This window comes from Chelonia mydas, chromosome 2, assembly GCF_015237465.2.
Source record: "Chelonia mydas isolate rCheMyd1 chromosome 2, rCheMyd1.pri.v2, whole genome shotgun sequence".
Taxonomy (NCBI): Eukaryota; Metazoa; Chordata; order Testudines; family Cheloniidae; genus Chelonia; species Chelonia mydas.
Window position 1 is genome coordinate 61,334,018 of NC_057850.1, and position 15,341 is coordinate 61,349,358.

The window sequence follows — 15,341 nt, forward strand, 5'->3', positions numbered from 1 at the left end:
CTCCAGATCATTTATGAAGATATTGAAAGAAAGAGCAGCCTGTTGCAGCTAGCTGGTGGGAGCTTGGAACCAGGGTGGACCGGCAGCTCCTTAGCAGCTCCCTGCTCCCCTAAGTTCCCTGTGCAGCAGCCACTCAGCAGGCTACCAGTTGCCGGCAGTTCAGCTGTCCCTCCCCCCCACTGCCATGTGCTGCTCCTGCCCTCTGCCTTGGAGCTGCTCCTGGGAGCCTCCTGCTTGCTGTGAAGGGGAGGAGGGAAGAGAGGGGCTAATGTCAGGGTGTCCCCCTCCCCTCTACTCCTGCCCTCTGTTAACGCCTTCTCCATATAGAGCAGGATGGGGACAGGACAGAGCTCAGGACAGAGAGAGCTTGCTGGCCACTTTCTGATTTTTTTAAAGGCAATGTACTTAGAATGGGGTCAGCGTACTTAAAGGGGCAATGCACATCTCTCTCTCCCACACACAGGGTATGTGTCTCTGTCTCTGTCTGCCATGCTGTCTCCCCTTCCTCCATTCGTGCTGCCTTGTAGAGTGTGAGGCTAATTAACAACAATGTGTTAACCCTTGAGGGCTCAGCCAAATGTTAGTTCATCATTTAGCAGTAGGGCATTCCCCGGGAAATATCCCACCCTCTTCCACCCTCTGACTTCACCACCTCAACCAAGCTTCACAATCATCATTGCTGTGTACAGTATTATATATGTTTTTTGTCTGGTGAAAAAAATGTCCCTGGAACCCAACCTCCCCTATTTACATTAATTCTTATGGGGAAATTGGATTCACTTAACATCGTTTTGCTTAAAGTTGCATTTTTCAGGACCATAACCACAACATTATGCGAGGAGTTACTGTATAGAGATTTGAGTGACGGCAAGTAGAAGTATTGGAAACAAATGGTTACATATAACATGAAGTCATAACACATTTTAGAGACTAGACTTAATGAACAGGATACTCATGTCTCAGTAAGTGTTGCTCACAAGTGCTTTCCAAACAGGCAGGCTGTGATACCTTTTTCATGGGACAAGACACACTGTCAGCTTGTCTCCTTGGTGAACAATAAAGTCTTGTCCCCTCTCCTCTTTTTGTACGTAGTTACAGAATATTGTCTCTTGCCCCAGGAGGTCCCCTCTTCAGAGACGTATCTTGGGTATCCTTTTTGTTTGTAAGTTTTCAGGCCCACACCTGGCGCAGACAGCCTGTCTCCATGGATGTTCATTGTTCAGGGGCTTGCTTTGACCCAGGTGACAAGCTTCACTTGTCTCTTGCACCAACAGAAGTTGGTCCAATAAAAGATATTACCTCACCCACCTTGTCTCTAAGCTTTACTTCAACAGTTTTGGAATCTAATATTTTACATATCTCTTAAACTATTTCCCATACAGACATCTTGTAACAATTATGATCATCTGTGAACTACTTTTTCTTGGTAGAGACCTCACATGCTTCCCTTTGGACTATTACGGATATATCTGACCCAGGGAATACCTGTAAAACTCTGTGCATCCGCTGTGCCTTCTGCCATTTGGCACCAACATGTTCCTGGGTCACACACAGATCTTTGTATGGACGCTGTAAGGGAGAGGTGCCACCATTAACACATCCTACATGAGAACCAGTCACAAACGGGCCCTACATAGATAAATACATTTTCTAAGTGTCCTTAATTGATTGGTCTGCAATCTCCTTCAGTATTTTGTTAAGATAGAGATTGGATTTGGGAAATCAAAATTTGAACTGTCAGGCAGAAAGGCTGTCCTGGACTTTTTTAAACCTTATTATTATATATGTGTGTATTGTGTTGCTAGTGGAGGATGTTATTTTTGGTGCTTTCCAGGGTTCACTGAGTGTATTTGGTTGATTGATTTTGTCCTGTGCAATAGGGAATAAAAAACCTGAGTAGCTGTATGTTTGTGCTGGACAGCATTTGCTTTCTTATTCTTTCAAATTGTGTTGCTATCTCTTCCCCGTAACAGAGCAGAAAGGGCTGTTTTAACCCAGGGAAATACCTCTACTGCTTAACTCCCACCAAGTAGAGCCTCAGTGTTTAAATTGCTCTGCTAAGTCTCTGGCCTGACAGAAGTAGTGGCGAGTTTAGCCTTTTGACCATTGCAAACTTTGAGTTCTATTTGTTTGTCTCCTTAAAAGACATAATAGCTTAGTTAAAAGCCGGTTTGGTTGAAAAAAGAACAGGAGGACTTGTGGCACCTTAGAGACTAACAAATTTATTTGAGCATAAGCTTTCGTGAGCTACAGCTCACTTCATCAGATGAATTCAGTGGAAAAATACAGTGGGGAGATTTATATACATAGAGAACATGAAACAATGGGTGTCACCATACATACTGTAAGGAGAGTGATCACTTAAGGTGAGCTATTACCAGCAGGAGAGCGGGGGGAGGGGAGGAGAGGAGAAACCTTTTGTAGTGATAATCAAGGTGGGCCATTTCCAGCAGTTGATAAGAACGTCTGAGGAACAGTGTGGGCGGGGGGGGGGGAATAAACATGGGGAAATAGTTTTACTTTGTGTAATGACCCATCCACTCCCAGTCTCTATTCAAGCTTAAGTTAATTGTATCCAGTTTGCAAGTTAATTCCAATTCAGCTGATTGACAGAGCCAGAAGAGTTCCCAGAAGTCACCTACTACAGGACAGGCCCAACAAAGAAAATAACAGAACGCCACTAGCCATCACCTTCAGCCCCCAACTAAAACCTCTCCAGCGCATCATCAAGGATCTCCAACCTATCCTGAAGGACAACCCAGTATGTTGGCGTACTGTGGGGCCATGCGGGTACCCATAGCAGTGCCGCTGATTTGAAGGTATACATTGTCCCCAAATGTGAAATAGTTATGGGTGAGGACAAAGTCACAAAGTTCAGCCACCAGGTTTGCTGTGACATTATCGGGGATACTGTTCCTGACGGCTTGTAGTCCATCTTTGTGTGGAATGTTGGTGTAGAGGGCTTCTACATCCATAGTGGCCAGGATGGTGTTTTCAGGAAGATCACCAATGGATTGTAGTTTCCTCAGGAAGTCAGTGGTGTCTCGAAGATAACTCAGAGTGCTGGTAGCATAGGGCCTGAGGAGGGAGTCTACATAGCCAGACAATCCTGCTGTCAGGGTGCCAATGCCTGAGATAATGGGGCGTCCAGGATTTCCAGGTTTATGGATCTTGGGTAACAGATAGAATACCCCAGGTCGGGGTTCCAGGGGTGTGTCTGTGCGGAATTGTTCTTGTGCTTTTTCAGGGAGTTTCTTGAGCAAATGGTGTAGTTTCTTTTGGTAACCCTCAGTGGGATCAGAGGGTAATGGCTTGTAGAAAGCCTAGCAGCCTCTCGTTCATTTTCCGACCTATTCATGATGACGACAGTACCTCCTTTGTCAGCCTTTTTGATTATGATGTCAGAGTTGTTTCTTTTCAGAGTAACAGCCGTGTTAGTCTGTATTCGTAAAAAGAAAAGGAGTACTTGTGGCACCTTAGAGACTAACCAGTTTATTTGAGCATGAGCTTTCGTGAGCTACAGCTCACTTCATCGGATGCATAGCATATCGTGGAAACTGCAGAAGACATTATATACACACAGAGACCATGAAACAAAACTTCCTCCCACCCCACTCTCCTGCTGGTGGATGGCATTGTGTTCTGCACGGCTGAGGTTATGGGGCAAGTGATGCTGCTTTTCAACAATTTCACCCGTGCACGTCGGCGGAAGCACTCTATATAGAAGTCCAGTCTGTTGTTTCGACCTTCAGAAGGAGTCCACCCAGAGTGGTGGCCCCAAAGCATGCCAACATTTTTATGGCTGACTTAGAACAACGCTTCCTCAGCTCTCATCCCTTAATGCCCCTACTCTACTTGTGCTACATTGATGACATCTTCATCATCTGGACCCATGGAAAAGAAGCCCTTGAGGAATTCCACCATGATTTCAATAATTTCCATCCCACCATCAACCTCAGCCTGGACCAGTCCACACAAGAGATCCATTTCCTGGACACTACTGTGCTAATAAGCGATGGCCACATAAACACCACCCTATACCGGAAACCTACTGACCGCTATTCCTACCTACATGCCTCCAGCTTTCATCCAGACCACACCACACGATCCATTGTCTACAGCCAAGCTCTACGATACAACCACATTTGCTCCAACCACTCAGACAAACACCTACAAGATCTCTATCAAGCATTCTTACAACTACAATACCCACCTGCTGAAGTGAAGAAACAGATTGACAGAGCCCGAAGAGTATCCAGAAGTCACCTACTACAGGACAGGCCCAACAAAGAAAATAACAGAACACCACAAGCCATCTCCTTCAGCCCCCAACTAAAACCTCTCCAACGTATCATCAAGGATCTACAACTTATCCTGAAGGACGACCCATCACTCTCACACATCTTGGGAGACAGGCCAGTCCTTGCTTACACATGGCCCCCGAACCTGAAGCAAATACTCACCAGCAACCACATACCACACAACAGAACCACTAACCCAGGAACCTATCCTTGCAATAAAGCCTGTTGCCAACTGTGTCCACATATCTATTCAGGGGACACCATCATAGGGCCTAATCACATGAGCCACCCTATCAGAGGCTCGTTCACCTGCACATCTACCAATGTGATATATGCCATCATGTGCCAGCAATGCCCCTCTGCCATGTACATTGGTCAAACTGGACAGTCTCTACGTAAAAGAATAAATGGACACAAATCAGACATCAAGAATTATAACATCCAAAAACCAGTTGGAGAACACTTCAGTCTCTTTGGTCACTTGATTACAGACCTAAAAGTTGCAATTCTTCAACAAAAAAACTTCAAAAACAGACTCCAATGAGAGACTGCTGAATTGGAATTAATTTGCAAACTGGATACAATTAACTTAGGCTTGAATAGAGACTGGGAGTGGATGTGTCATTACACAAAGTAAAACTATTTCCCCATGTTTATTCCCCCCCCGCCCACACTGTTCCTCAGACGTTCTTATCAACTGCTGGAAATGGCCCACCTTGATTATCACTACAAAAGGTTTCTCTCCTCCCTCCTCCCCCCGACCCTCTCCTGCTGGTAATAGCTCACCTTAAGTGATCACTCTCCTTACAGTGTGTATAGTAACACCCATTGTTTCATGTTCTCTGTGTATATAAATCTCCCCACTGTATTTTCCACTGCATGCATCCGATGAAGTGAGCTGTAGCTCACGAAAGCTTATGCTCAAATAAATGTTAGTCTCTAAGGTGCCCCAAGTACTCCTTTTCTTTTTGCGAATACAGACTAACACGGCTGTTACTCTGAAACCTGTCATTATGTTTGGATGAAGACAATTGAAAAAGTATCTCAAAATTAATAAATATAAATGTTGTTCATTTGCAGTGCTATTGGGCTAGAGATGTAAGGGTGGATCATCAGACGGTGTAGATTGTCGTGCTTCCACTGATTTCAACTAAAGATTCATCCCATAGAAATCAAAGTTGCCTGTGGTACTTCACTTTGGCACTGGTATGCAAACAACATAGTGTTAAGGCAGGGTGATGAGAATAAATCAGAGGAAATTGTATTACAGGCCTAACTGGCACCAGTTTGCTCCATGGTGTCTGGGTCAGCAAAGCAATTAACAGTCATCTCTGTATTTGTTTTATATGTATTCTGTTCCTCATCATTTTTACTTAGATTTCCTATAGTGAACTGAGTTTGAGTCCGAAAAGCTGCTAATTTTGCATGCCTGTACAGCCAAACCACATTACCAGTGCAAAATCAATCTCCTAATAGACTCAAAGCCTCATAAGCAAATTTTCCCTTAATCAGAAAGAGCCTGAGGGTCCAGCGAGGATCAGGAGGTGGAGGCAAGGTTGTAACAGGTCAGCAACAGGGCTAGAGCAAGCTCAGAGTAGGGCAAGAACAAGACTGGAACAGGGCTCAAGCAATGCTGGGGCAGGAACTGTGTAGGCCGGGTGTTTCAAGAGCCTGATACACCGCGAGGCTTCAGGACGATTCCTGACCTGGTCGTCCTGTTGCACAGACTGATCTGCAGCTGTGGCAGGGTTGGAGAAATAGGTCATCTGACCTATTGTCTGCTCCAGGATAGGCTGCTGCCACCAGCCTGAAGGGTAAGTCACTGCAGGCTCTGTGGCAAGGATAAGTTAGTGCAGCTGGGCTCTTGCTGCATGCTTGAGTGGTGGCTCACCACAGCTTTGTTGGAAGGGCACCTTTTGAGGGTTTGGGGATGGGCAGGGGTTGGCCGACCCAGTATTAAAAGCCCTTTCCTATAGCATAAGAGGGGGGCCACTGCACCCAGGCGTCAACTAATCACAGGGGACAACAGATGAAAACTAGGGATGAGAGTGAAGGTGACGGGGATAAAATCAGGGATCCAGAGGGGGAAGACGGGGACGACGGGGACACTGAGCAGAGAAGCCCAGACAGCACACACTGCTCCTCGAAGGTGTCCAGGAAGGCAGTGGACACAGCCCAGAAGATCTCTTCCCAGAGACGTGACTTGAGGAGGGATCAGAAATAAGCTCCACAGTCACAGACCACCCTCCTTCCTCCAGTCTAGGTTCCTCCTGCTGTTATGGTAGATGGCCTCTGTTGGAGAGTCAGCTGGGCAAGCAGCCGTGGTTTGGCTGTGGGTTTACCTCACAGATATTAGCCTTTTTGCAATTGCATCAGATAGTTGACTTATATTTAATTTGTGATCCACTATAAGCTCTAGCTCTTTTTCAGCAGGGCTCCCACCTAGCCAGTTATTCCCTGTTCTGTAGTTGTACGTTTGATTTTTTAATTAAGTACTTTGCTCTTGTCCTTGTTGAAATTTCATCTTGTTGATATCAGATCAATGCTCTGATTTGTCAAGGTCCTTTTGAATTCTAATTCTGTCGTCCAAAGTACTTATAACTCCTCCCAGCTTGCTGTCATCTGCAAATTTTATAAGCATACTCTCCACTCCAATGGGACTTTGTCAAAAACCTTAGTAAAATATACACTCACCTGGAGTTCCATTAATGTCAGTTGGATTCACTTTGCAAAATCAGGGCTATAATGACCAGACATACATTCACAGAAAACAATAACTTGAGATGTATTTAATGAGTTACTTAAAATTTTAATATTGCCAAGAATTACTGGTTTGAGGCTCATTTAGGCTGCAGCATTTTAAGGACTGTGAATCTGATTCCAAGACCATTGACTTCAATAGGTTTTAGATCAAATCCAGTGTTTGCTTGAGTCTGGACTGTTTTTTTTTCCCCTGTGCTTTTATGAAATAACTTTACATTTTGAACACAAATGGAGATTTTGGGCTGACTTCTTTGATGTTGGTTGGTTGATTCGGTTTTTGGTTTGTTTGTGTGTCTCCAGCTATGTAACAGCATACTAACAAACAATCTTCTGAAGTCTTCCAGGGATTGATTCTTGGACCTTTGCTTCTGCTTTATATATTATCATTGGTTTATGCTACCCAGCGACATAATGTATATTTTCAAGTATATGCTGGGAACATTTATCTTTATATTTCCATTACCAAAACTTTTCTAATTAAGTTACTGTGTTATCTCATTTATCATCCATAAAATCTTACACTAAATTAGTCTTGATTTTTATGAACAAATATTCCTACTCCACGGAGTGTGTGCAACATTTTACAGGGTTGGGCCCATCAACAGCACTAAAGCTAAATTCTTATGTAGTATTTAATATCACTCAAATTTGATTTTTGCTACAGTCTAATCTACCCTTGCCAGCTGTTATGGAACTTTTTGTAAACTCTGCAGAATCTTTATGGGTATCTTCAGCTACCAATGAGGCTAAGCCAAGAGGTTTTTGGCAGTGCTATGTTGTTGTTTTTTTTAAAGCTGCCAAAATGACTTTCCCATGGTGCTGTTTGCCTGGAAGGTCAGGTACCACCAAACAGGTGGATAATGTCCTACCTGGGCATTCCAAATACAGAATTTGAAAGAGTCAACTCATGGACAATTTCCACAGCTCACTCATGGACAATGTGAAAGAGAAAGAAGGGTGAAGGGTGGGATTCTATGGGTAACGTTATTTCTCTCTACCCAGCTGGTTATATAATACCTGAGGAATTCTTAGAGGAGAGAGAGGCGGTGTTTTGGGAGCTTATGGTTGGATTGCTGGGTCCTGAAGTTTCCTTCGTATTTTGGAATTACCTGTTGGGTTATTAGGAAAGAAAAGTAATCTATGGAGAAAATGAGTAAGGAAGCTATTATGATGAATTCCTCCACCAATTAATACTTCTGCAACTTACAAAGTACTGGGGGAAAGATTCTCAACTGGTGTAACTCCATTTCAGTCAATAGAGCTATACCAATTTACTCCCACAGAGGATCTGGCCCTGTATGTACAATGTCAAATTCTTTCTTAGCTAGCAGTGACTGAATCAGGAGTACCAATGACTATAATTTCTAAGTGCTATTAGGTAGATACATCTACTAGGGCTGTTAAAGAAATTTCCATTAAAACTGTTTTTCAACAGAAAATTGAGGCAAAACCATTTTTTCCAGAAAGATTCTGCTTTCCATGGGAAATTTTGTCTTGGTGTCAAAAAAAACCCCAAAAATGCTTTAGCTGAAAATTTTCAGTTTTTGATGAAATGTCCAATATTTTCCATGGAAAATTTCAATGAAATGGATTTTTTTTTCGTTTCGTCAACTTTTTCCACTGAAGAAAGAAACATTTTTCCAACCAACTCTATAATCTACTGCTATAAAATTTTCTTTGAGCCTATATAAACCATCCTCCATTTCGTGAACCATAAGGGTCTGTTCACTTCTCATTCCTGTGTCTGCTTATTGACTCTTGGATTAAAATGGGTATTGTACTTGTTGTATAGCTAAGGCTAAGATTTTGTCATGGATATTTTTAGTAAAAGTCCTGGACAGGTCACGGGCAATAAACAAAAATTCACAGAAGCCTGTGAACTTATGTAGCCTTATGTATACCTAGAGTTTTAGAATTCCCTGGAGTAGCATTCCTTTGTCTAGTATCAAGAGGGAGTGCAGAGCAGAGGCAGACACATCACTCAAGTGTTCCGGTAAACGAGATGAAGACTGTAAGTGCTAGAAACACCACATGCTAGGTGCAGGACCTCTGCCAGTACTGGGGACAGCTGAGGATTTCATTTTTCTTTTCATGTGTGTGGGGTTTTTTTTAAAGTGCAATTAGTGCTAATGGAAGCAGGAAAGTTGATGACGGTGAAAAATGAAATCCCCACATCTAGACACTCAAGTACAGAATAGGCAGAAACAGTGCAACCTTCCACAAACTGCCTTATCATTATGCCTCAACCTGTTCTGGAGGGAAGACATCTATGGATGAGAAAGTTGAGTGGTTGCCATATCTGACCACTAAGAAATGGACTGTTGCAATCATTTCACTTCACATAAGCCATATAATCATTAGACAGAAACAACATGTGGTTATCACCACCCTAGGATGTATGTGAGCTGATTATTCAAAGTAAAAGGTTGCTGTGACAGGGCAACTTCCTGAAATATCTTTGGGAGACCATATTGTATTAAGCGTCTGATATGCGAATGTAACATTGTGGGCCAGGGATGTACTTCAAAGGAGGAAAGTTACCACAGCTCCTCCAGCAATTTGTAAGAGAATGATTAAAGCAAATCACTCGGGTTATAACATCTCCAGAGAGGTACCACCTCCAGAGGAGGCTTGCATATTCTGTTTCAAACTGGATTCTCTGGAGACCAACATACAAAGAAAGGACTTTTGGATAAATAGCCTGCGTTTAAACTGACTCGGGACCTTCATACTGGTTCTTAATCTAAAGACTGATGTGAACTTGTAACCACAGGGAAAACCCAGTTGAGGGATTTGAAGGACTGACACCTAGCAGAACCCTAGGGTGGAGTTAGGGGTGACCTCTGCAAAGCTTTTTAGCATGTGTGCAGGTTCTTTTATTGTTTTATATGCTTTCTCAGTGATGCTTTTACCTTCAAAATAAAGGTGCTTGCTTAGAAAGAGCTCTGTGGTAACTTGTAACTGCTGGCAATACACTGGTTATAGCCCTCTGAGAGAAAACAAAGCACAGACGCTGGCCTTTTAGGCAGACTGGCTTGCTGGGAACAATACAGTATGGATTACGAAGCTTTACAGCCTTAAAGCCCCCAGTCAGAAGTGAGTGAGATGTTGGTCTCCTACTAGGAGAGGTGATGGCTGGGAGCTGGAAGCTTTTAAGTGAGTGCCCTCAAGGGACCACAGAGGGGGAAATACAGGTGCAGTTACCCTGAAACTGTGATAGTTGCATATTCCCATTCTAGTTTCTCAGGGAATCATTTTTAATACAGTATCGGTTTAGCATGGGAAATTCATGGCTATGGGAAATTGTCAAGGTAAATAATTTAATAGGATATTTTGAAGGAATGGATAATTTTATGAGCATTAAGAACATTTGTGTTTTTGCATGCTATATCAGTGTTATAAAAAGAATCAAAACTCATGCTTCAGAGCAAAGTCTTATCTTTATGCATCTTGTATTTATACCAGTCACTTCAGGTAGCAAGTATCCTGAGTGCCTATGGGAGTCAAATGTTTGTCATGGTGCAATTGGACATGTGCATTACAGGTTGGTTTGGGGTTTAGCTGTTGTTGTTGTTAGTTTTGCCTTTTTCTAAAACCTCAAGTATCATCCCTAGTTAGAATAAGGTTACCAAACTAGATGTACCAGATATCTGCTACAGTATGGCAATTCTTTCTGTAATTTCCTATGTGAAGTAAAGCCATCACTGGAAGTCAGAAAAATAACTGCTGGTGTTATAGACACTTTTGAGAAGTTTGAACAAATAATTAGAAGAAAATAATATTCTCTCTATCCATTTACATATAGAGTACCTAACACTATAGTATCCAGACATGAATATGGTAGGATTCTATAACTACTAAATCAAAAGAGGAGTCAGTTAAAATACATCGACTTGCTAGCCTCACACTGTCCTAAATGTCCTGTGTTCTCTTTTTCCTAATGCAATAAGACACTACAGGCACCACATTTCTGGGGATTACCTTTCTGGGGGATGAAGCCTGTGGCCTCATTCTTCACATCTCAGTCAAAGTGTTCATAGGCCCCCAGAAACACACTGCCTGTCATGTCTTGTTGTTTAAATATTATGATAGAACCTATGAATAACCAAAAACTGTGTTGACGTGTTCATAATAGCTTTTGTTCTACATCTGTACCGATACTTTGCCTTTTCTAAAAATTCAGCATAGCTTGCTTTTTACTTTGTGGTTACATTTAATACTTTGATGAGAAGTACTAGAGCAGGGAATTAACTTCTCCACCAAGAAATCAAATCAAGCTTGAAATCAGTAGCTTTAAATTTTTGGCAATGATGTTTTGTAAAGTGAAAAGGTCCTTCTTCATGACAAGCAATATTTATTAGACCTTTATCAGCAACTTCAATGAAAGTCAGTTGGAAGTATTCAGCTGAATCACTGGTATCCGGCGGAGTGACACTTTCATGTGGGGCTTTTTCAGTTGTTCTTTGTGCAACAAAGTTTGTGCTAACACCAGATGCCAATCGCACACCACCAATGGATTTGCAAGATTATAGGACAGGAAAAAAGATGAAGGTTAAATACAGGGCACAATAGAGATTACTTATGGTAATGAATTGTATAATTTTTCTAGACAGATCTGGATTAATGTTTATCCCAGGCAAGAGATTACTATATGTCTGATTCTGGATGTAAACACATATTATTAAACAGAAGGTTTATGTTCATGAAATGCAACTATGAGTGTTAACGCACTTATGATTTATTATGTGCAAAGAGAAAAATTAACCTGTTCATCTGCTATACCAATAGATACACTATTGGCTTTTGCATAAATTGGAGATGAATTATAGGCATCTGCTGTCTTTTAGAAAACAAATAATTCCTGAAATGGCAAAATTCTTCTCTCAGTTACACCCAGACTACCCTGTAGGCTTTGATGAAGTTACACCAGTGTAACTAAAAAAAGAATAGCCTTAAATATTTTTATGTGGGGAAAAAAATAGCTTTTGTACTGCAGATATCTACTGGCAATATATAATAATGATACTGGCAAACTTTGGGATCTTTTTTCTTTTTCAGTGAAAAAACAGTATGTTTACATCCACAGAATATAACGAACGGTGTTCCAAATTTGATTTCCCAAATTATTCAGTTATATTAACCGCCAAAAAAAAAAAGTATTTTGAGGACTTGGCACTTTCAATTTTAAAAAAAATAATTTGTATTTTTATTGCTATTTAGCTGTACTTCACATCATTTGCTTTTCAAGTCCTCCTCTGTTTTAGAGACTCTCTGCTGGTGAGCATGACTGTGACATAGGTATGATCTTCATATTTTTAAAATAATATGTTGCCTTAGTAGTTAAATAATCACAGCTCATTCAGTGATTTGATTTTTGGGTGACCAAAGGGGAAAAAAACTCTTAAAAGACAATCAACAAATTCCAAAACTTTGCTCCTTGCATTGAATAGATGCAATAAAAATCTTGTAACCTGGTAATAAGGAACAGTGTTGGCTTTCAGATGATAAAAAATGCAGTTTTTAATAATCTGTGTTTACTATTTACAAACAGTATATGATAGCTAAATGCCTTTGCATAATTCTGTTTTAAATTTCCTCTCCATTTAATAATTGTTGATAGTACTGATAGCATGGTTTTCACTACCCATCTTAACTAGTCTGTCGAATTATAGGTTACAAGACAAATGTGTTTCTGATGTTTTATTTTTTAAACCCCACTTTCATATATGAGAAACTTGACTTGCCTGATTAGTGTCATTGACTTCAGTGAGACTACTCAGGTGAGTAAAGTTACCCAAGGACACAAGCAGAATGAGCCCTTAAAGCTGTAGTAGGACTGTTGAAAAGGCCTGAGAATACTATAAATTACAAATTATGTTGACTGAATTAAACTATTGTAACAGTTAGGCTAGATCTGACTTGTCTTGTGCATTGTAACACAGAAATCACATCAATGCTAGTAAGTAGCTCTGATATCTTGAATACAAACTTGGTTTTACTGATAAATTGCAAACTAAACAGTTCAGATTTGAATTTTTTGTTTTGTTTTTTTAAAAAGTCAGAGCAATATTTTTATTCTCTCAATGCTAAGAAGAAAATGCTTAATATACGTATATAAGAAATAAAAATGTTTTTTAACAGCCCATTTGGGACAACCTAACTTTGGCTTTTGTAATATTTTGTAAAGGCTGCAAAAAGTGAATTATGAATTAGGAGTTGAAAGAAATAATTAAACAAATATTAAATGTTTCTAGAGGCTTGTATTATGGCTCTTTCAAATAGCTTTAAAACCAACCTATCATTTCTAGTCAATAGGTGCTGTCAGATATATACCTGAAATCTTTATTACAGCTGAGAATGGCTTAGGAAGCCCAAATCAGGTGTATTATATTGCTTAAAAGTTTGTGCAGCGAAGCATTATATTTTGGGAGCTTATAAAATATATATATAGTGTTCTCTATTCCCTTTGCTATATGTCAGCAGACATCTATAAGTCATTAAGGTGACCTCCATCTTCCTAAGAGAAGTAAAGGTAAAAATGAAGACACATTTCTGTTATCAGTCTACTATGGGTCGTAAGTTGAACTAACGTTATATTTTCCTTTGAAATACGCATAGCCTTGACATGGTGTTTAACAGTGTTAAGCTTATTGCTGCTGAGCTAAACATGTCTGAAGCAAACGATGACCCTCACGTCTTTGTGATAGCAAAATGTCTCCCTGATGTGATCCCACAGACTTGGAGCATTAAGTTAATTTTCCCCTGGATTTCTGAGCAGCATCTTTTTTACCCCGCGGAAACCTTGTGAGGAATACAGCTTTTGACCGAATGACAGAGCATGGAGGGTGAAATTAGATGCATTAAATTAAAATATGACAAAAAGCCTATCTAAATATTTGTCACAATGTTACTTGTGCGGTGTAGTGTCCACCCCAGGAAGTGAAAGCAGGCTATTGCTGGGACTTAATAGTCTGGAAAAAAAAAATTGGTAAACCATCCAGATTCCTTACAAGCTTTGAGAGGATAATTGAGGGTATGGTGTAAGATGTCATAGTTCCAGGTTTGGTGAGCCCTCTGTCTAATCTCAGATTAGTTCTTTTCCTGTTTTCATTTTAAATAGAATTAACCATTACAAAGTTTTCTTTGGTCCATGGCCATTTTTGTGCCACTTGAACAAATAATGCTGGTACTGGCCGCTAGAGGTTGTATGATACGTTTGTTGGTTAAGTAAAGTATAAAAGAGAAATACCCCGGGCACGCGCACACACACGCGCACACACATCAAAAAAGTCATAGTATCCAATGCATATTTTTAGGCTACAAAAAATATTTTCCAATTATAGTACAGCACATGTGAAAGGAAAAAAATATTATCCCAAGCTATTATATATAATTATTAGAAAAATGAGTGTGTTCAGTTAGTATAAAATGTAGGAAGAGATCAAGTCATATGGCTTATGTCATTCATGTGCATTCATCAAAACGAGGTTTTAATTTTTTTAAAGAGCTAAATATTGATATGGCACAATTATGTGGGTTTTTTTAATTTCTGTTATAACAATTTATGGAAAAATAGGAGACTGTGATAGGGTTAACCCCGCTACACAAAAATCCATGCTGTGTATGACAGTAGTAAAGCTTGTGATCCCTTGATCTTTGATGAGATTCAAGCTAGTAAATATCTTGTGATTAATCAGAATGAGTTGTTCTGCATGTAGTATAAGTCACCTTCACAGATGGGTTGTAGAATCAGTTGTTCGTGAATATTTGTTTTAATCCTTTCTAAAGCAGACTTGCTTTTTGTGCTCAAGTCATATTCAGGCAACTAAATATCAGTACTAAGGGAGGAAACTTGCTGTTATGAATAGGATGGTAGGTCAGCATTAAAAAAGGAAAAAACTAACTTATAACTTAAAATGTCACTCTACTATTGTTAAAATATAAGCAATACACAGTGTATGCTTCTCATAAGTTGGCATATATAATTATATGGAAAAGCAGTTATAAACCATTCACATAAATGTCTATCTTACAGGTAGAAAAAGAACTGTAGAGAGACACATACTAAAAACTGTGTTAAGAATTTGGTCATTATTATTCTGATGTTTAAAAATGCTTAGTTAGAATTATAGCATTTTGGGGTATAGGTAAAATATAAAAAAATCTATACAGCTACCCTTTTCTATGGTCTGTCAGCCTCCTAATTACTTAAATCCATCATAATTGCCTTCTGATATAGTTTACATTGACATGCAAAATACTGTGTGAGAGAGCTTT

At 40.2% G+C, this 15,341-nt stretch overlaps 1 protein-coding gene across 3 annotated transcripts in view; it reads left to right on the forward strand.

Annotated features, from left to right (window-relative positions):
- The window catches only part of LOC102941409 (cytochrome P450 7B1), a 187,232-nt gene that overhangs the window by 146,248 nt on the left and 25,643 nt on the right, over window positions 1-15,341 (forward strand). The gene's annotated exons all lie outside the window — the stretch shown is intronic.